The sequence below is a fragment of the Oreochromis aureus genome, linkage group 9, assembly GCF_013358895.1.
Source record: "Oreochromis aureus strain Israel breed Guangdong linkage group 9, ZZ_aureus, whole genome shotgun sequence".
In the NCBI taxonomy this organism is placed as follows: domain Eukaryota; kingdom Metazoa; phylum Chordata; class Actinopteri; order Cichliformes; family Cichlidae; genus Oreochromis; species Oreochromis aureus.
In genome coordinates this window covers 7,137,272-7,143,494 of record NC_052950.1, presented here as the reverse complement: position 1 = coordinate 7,143,494, position 6,223 = coordinate 7,137,272, and the positions used below count along the sequence as shown (strand labels likewise).

General features: G+C 38.6%; 2 non-coding genes across 2 annotated transcripts; both read left to right on the top strand.

Annotated features, from left to right (window-relative positions):
* Positions 1 to 4,010: 4,010 nt before the first annotated feature.
* Positions 4,011 to 4,082, top strand: trnaa-ugc. The gene has a single exon. It is a non-coding gene; the product is annotated as a tRNA-Ala (tRNA).
* A 1,395-nt stretch (positions 4,083 to 5,477) lies between these two features.
* On the top strand, positions 5,478 to 5,549 carry trnag-ucc. Its single transcript has one exon. It is a non-coding gene; the product is annotated as a tRNA-Gly (tRNA).
* The last annotated feature ends 674 nt before the right edge of the window (positions 5,550 to 6,223 follow it).

The following is a 6,223-nucleotide window of genomic DNA, read 5'->3' as shown; positions in this document are numbered from 1 at the left end:
TCTGCTGGAAGGCATGGTAAGGTTTCTGCTCACATTACTGCCATGAGGTTGCATTCAGGAATTAATGGTTTTCAAAATCATTATGGAAAACTTAGCAAACAGAAGCTTGTTTAGACATGCATTACTATCACTCGCATTCACTTGGAGCCAATGTAAGTCATTTATCTTATGACTTACATAAGATAAATGACTTACATGACTTACTTCTTTATTTATATATATAAATAAAACAATGCATAATTTTAGATTACTTTTAGTTATTCGTCTATCCATTTTATACAGCTTATCCAGGCCTCTTCTCACCTGCCTGTAATACCGTCAGGTTATGACTTTTTAAAATGGGTACAGATTTGTTTCAATTCAGATCTATAGATACTCTATTGTCCAAACCGATATTAGCCATGTAAGTTCCGTCAATAAAACGTCTGTTTTATCCCACCCTCCAAGCCACTAGTGTTAAGCTTTTTTTAAGGGGTCAAGACATTGAATGATCCTCTAAACACGTGCGATCAGCACTAATGTCAGGCTGTAAGTCTCTGGGCCTCTACAGTAGCATTATGTTGGAGTGATATCCATTGTTAGTCACTGGTAGTTTACTGGCTTGTGCAGTATTAAACAACACAAACACAGAACAGGAACACCTTAATCACAGAGCAGGTAGGGGCTAGTAATGTGACACAGACGGGATCCAAACTAGTGACCTGATGAGAGACATTTGTGACTTCTCTACTGTAGTCTAGGTGAAAATGTCACTCTCACACTTCAGCAGATTCTTTATAGTGAATGGAGGAAGATATATCTGACAATTGAGCTCTAGGCTAAATGTACCCAACATGAACTTTATGAAAAGGTGTCTAGGTAAGGCTTGATAAAATATCATGAACGACTGGGAATGATTTCTTTGAAAAGTCTATGGTACAAAAACAAAATTGAAAAAGAACATGTATTGAGGACCACCCGGCATAGCTGCAATGCATTCTTTGCTACTTTGCGTGTTATCAGGCCAACTAACGTTTGTGAGGTCTGTGATGCACAAAGAATTCATTTTTCTAATGAGTGTTGACATTAAACTAATCTAAACTATTGGCTTGCCAATGTGACAATCACACTGGCGTCACCAGATAGGCTCTGTGAGGAAATACTGTACTTGAGATAGTACCAGTACAATTTTCCACATGGTGGCATGCAGAGTGGAAAGTCACCTAAAATCACAAAAGAAGGCTTTAAAGAGCTTTTGTGTTCTCGCTGTATTTGTGTCTGTGAATCTGACCCAGAGAAATACTCTGGAAACAGAGTTTGTTTTCTTCTATCTGAATGTTTTGGCTTTTTTTCCTGCATTTCTCAAAGTGAAAGGGCATTGGAGTTCTGTTTGTAGGGTTGCTGTTCCCCCGGGTGTAAAGCCGTAGAGGCCATACCAGGATTGCTTCATCTGAAAACAAGCAGCGGTTCTTTGGTAAGACCATGAAATCTAGGTTGTTTTGGTTCACTGTGTCTGTTTGCCTTCTCTTAGTCCTAATATTCCAACTCATCATTCAGAGAGGGAACCTGGCAAGCGTATTCTCTTGGGCTATAAGACTATTCTGGAATTTGATTTCATTTTCATGAAATGCAGATGTATAACTCACTTTGTAAATCTTTCTGAGTGTGCGATAAAAGCAGGTACGTGTGCACATTTTTTGCATGTTCAAATGATATTTACGAGTTAATCAAACAGTCTTCAAGCAATGGCACAGGCGTTGATACCTGCCTACAGCCTCATGAATCATACAGCCTGTGTTTGGGTTTCTGTTAGGACAGTGTACTGTACGGAGAGGTTTTCACCCACTGCAAACATGCTCCCATGTACATCACTGAACATGGATGACAAATGCAATCGTTGAATACTAGTTGGTTGATAAGTGGACTGGAATAGGGGAGTGACAATAGAGTTAACAAGGAATGGGATAATTGTGAAAAAAATCAAAGACAAAAAATACAGTATGAAAAGTACAGACAGTGGACCTTTTCCATTGTTTTTAACACTCAGTTTCACTTCAGCTCGTTCTATGTTATGACTTCACACTTCTGACGGACCAACAGCAGCATCAACAAGAGCAGTACACAGACCAGTTGTGGCACATGTTTTTAATACTACCCCCATCTGGCAACAAACACTCTCTGCAGGTAGTCAATTATCAATCAGAGTTATTATAGTCACAGTCAAAAGAGCAAACGAATTCATGTGAAAGCAAATAAAGTCAGAGAGGTTTGCATACAGCCAGTCTTGAAGGAGACAACAAGATGCAAAATTTGTTGCCAGTCTAAGTTCAAGTGATCATTTCAGTGAAAGAAAAGTCTCTTTGTGGAAAAACATCACATAAGCTGCTGCATAAATTTCAGTAGCTCTAAATGGTGCCGTTCCATCAGGGACATGCAGTAAATGTGCCCGCTGGCTTGTTCATGGTAGCACAGACAGAGCTTTGTCGGCTTGACAGAGGAGCCCTGGCTCTGCTAAGAGTCCATATTTGTATGTGATGATGGAGCAACACAGACTTGAAAGAATAAAAACTGCTTCTTTTGTTAATTTCCATCAGATGCTTGAATAATTCAGTTTTGGAAGGATTTCTTTGCTGTGACTGTTCACATGAAAGAAGAAGAAAATCTAATTTCTGAATTATTGCCCTAAATAACTTGTGCAAATTCAAGTTGGTGGCACATCCACACACAGCAGCTCTAGACTCTAAAGATCGATGCTTTGTTTGCACCCAAAGTTCTGTTGGCTGCACGCACCAGTGCCGACAAGCTTAGGGTCAAAAACACAGTCACTCAAATATGTGTGCTGCAGGTTATCCACACTGTGCAGAGACATAAATGTGTGCAGTTAAGTCTGGGTTTGCACAATGTACTGCCTTTCCATCACATGAGTTTACACCTGCTGCTTCTGCACTCAACACAAAGACCTCATTGTGACCAGTGGGATTCCACTGCTATAGTCCTAGGTGAGATTATACAAACACACTTACATGTGTGCTGTACATCAGCTCTAAAACAATCTTACACCAACATATAAATACTTGCATGATAGATTTTTGTAATGTCTGAATATACAGAGCCACACAAAGCCACACAAAGAGCCACACTGTTTTCAGCAAAGTACCTTTAAGAATGTGGTATTACTATTGTATGATATGTAGTATATCATAAGCATTGTGAGGTAAAATAAGGGAAGGAGTTACACTGTTATCATTAGAAATACTGCAGGCTGGATTCTCATCGCCTCTGCAAGAATCAAAGCCAATATTGCCATCTTGTGGAGAAAGCCCCATACAACACATTAAAATAGTTTAGAGTTACCAAGTAAATACGCTGTCATTTTTAAACAATAATTTTAGCAATGTTTAGATTACTGTAGAAGAAACACACTGGTAATGTAGGTAAAGAGAGTAGTGAAAAAATAATTACAGTTAATTATACAATCGAAACAATGTTGAAATCACAATCGATGATCACCAGGATCTGAACTTTAATTGATTAAACATTAAGTTCTAACACCGATCACTTTTACACCCTCAGTTAATACTGAAACATGAATAAATGACAGAAGAAAACGACACATAATTTAAAGACAGGGTTATCTATTTAATCAAGATTAGCTTAAAATCTTTTCTGGTGAATTCATTCCTCCACCAGTGGCATCTGTTAATGTCAAATTTAGCCAATCTTTAGCAACATAAGCAAGCTGTTTTTACAATTAACTAACCAGCATTTCTTACATTTTAATTAACAGTAGCATAATGGTATTTCTTCTGTTAAAAACTGAATTCAGAATCAAGTTTTGTTGTGAATATCATAACCAAACCTAAGACATTCATAAACCAGAATAGTGGCCTACTAAATGTTTGAAATCTAGTTTGGCTTTATAGTTGAAAATAAAGTAATTTAGTTTGTCCTTCTATTAAAAAAAAGAAGAAGAAGTTACATTTCATACATATTACACCATCTCACCTGAGTTGATGATCACGGAACCAGAAGGGGATGTAGCTCAGTGGTAGAGCGCATGCTTTGCATGTATGAGGCCCCGGGTTCAATCCCCGGCATCTCCATTTTCTTTGTCTAGCAGCCCAGCCCAGAAGTGCTGTTCGAACTCCGAGCTTTCCTAAATGACACAAAAGATGGGTAGGGGAAAAGATAAGAACAGTTCCCTGAGAATATAGGACATTACGATAATCCCTTTAACAGCGTGACGCCCATTGTCCGCCGTGTTGAAACAGCAACATCTCATTGGAGAAACCAAACAGCCACTTCATAAACGCATGGCCGAAAATAGAAGAGCCACCTCGACAGTACAAGACTCAGCAGTACATCTGCATCTGAATAACAAGGGTCTACATTTTGGACAGAGAAGACAGATGGTTTGAAAGAGGAGTGAAAGAAGCCATCTATGTCCACTGTGAACGACCATCTTTGAACAGAGGCGGTGGCTTTAAAAACCAACTGAGGAACATTTGGCGCCAGATTTATGATCATATTCATTTCTACAGCAGCCAAAGACTTTTGACGTTAAAAAGCTGCTGGACTTCCTGAAAAGACTCACACTAAGTTATGTGTCTGAAAGTTTTCAGTTTTCAGTTTTATTTGTCATATGCAAGTTAGCACAGGGTCAACATTGCAATGAAATGTGTTTGACGAGCAGCGGTCACTCAGCAGCATGATACAGTAGGAGAAAATATAATAAAATATAATATAATAATAAAATAAAATAAAAAATTGAAAAATAGTAAAGAGCAAAATATTAGAGAGACATGGTAAAAGAGAAAAGATGACTAAATATATATGTATCTATAAATATAAATATAAATATATGTACACTAGTGATTAAATAAGAAAATCTTGAAAAGAAATATGACGGGAGGGCAGATGGGATATTGCACAGGAATGAGCAGCAGAAAATTACAGTATTGCACTTTTTAAATATAAATTACAATAACAATAAAGTGAAGTGACCAGTGCAGATTAAACAGAGTACTTGTGAAGCTGCAGGGTAGCTTCTGAGTCCTGTGTTGTGTGTGTTTAAGTGTTGTGGTTGAGGTGTCGTTTGGCTTGATGGTAGAAATTGTTTTTAAGTCTTGTAGTCCGAGCAGACAGACTCCTGTAACGTCTGCCAGATGGTAACAAGGAGAACAGCTGATGTGCTGGGTGGCTGTGGTCCTTGATGATGCTGTGTGCTTTACGGAGGCATCGCTGGAGATAAATGTCCTGAATGGCAGGAAGCCTCGTGCCAGTGATGTGCTCTGCTGCCTTCACCACCCTCTGTAGTGATTTACGGCTGTCGTGGGCTGTTTAGGATTGTTGTAATTACAATAAAATTCCCTCCATCACTTATTCCAAAATGTTAACTGCAGAGGGTCTATGTTCTTCATACAACAGCGATTCATTTCAGAGATCAAAGGAGTTTAGGGGTTTCGCTCAGTAAGTTATTAACTTTGCGACGCCTCCAAGCGATGGTGGTATAGTGGTTAGCATAGCTGCCTTCCAAGCAGTTGACCCGGGTTCGATTCCCGGCCATCGCAGTACCTGTTTCTTTTTGTCTAGGCTTGGGGTTTTTTGGGGGGGAGGTTGTCTCTAATTTTACAACTGGATCATTGTTATTGCATTTAACTAAAACCAAAGCGATAACTAAAAGTAGGTGTGAAAAGGCATTTTTGGAGGTTTTTATGAAGACTTTGGACGTCTACAAGCCTGTGAGTCTGTATCTTGCCTCTGACATCTGCCCTCCATTCAAGAATAATTAATAAAGACAAAAACTGAAACTAAACTAAAACTAAACGTCTACAAAAAATAGAAAACTCACTGTGTGAAAACTAACCAAATAGAGGGAAAGCAGGAGCACAATTTTTAATGCCAAAAAAGTGTGCATGATATGATGAGCATCAAGGTGAGGACATCCTGAGCACACTTAACCTCGTATTTCTGACAGCATAGTGCTGTCATAAAACCACTGTATGTGTCCAGCAGATGGTCCTCTTACTCTGTTCTGTCTCTGTATGACTGTCTCAGGTTGCATAGGAAATTTTGTACATATCAATCCCTTTCAGATTTAGTAAGAACATCAGTTTGACAAAATCAAAGAGGACGCTGAACATAAAACCCTGCTAATCCTGCATGCAGTTAACATTCTGCAGTAAATAACACATAAGTACCATTTTTCTTTCTTTTGATGTAGCCATGCTTTCATATTGTTTAT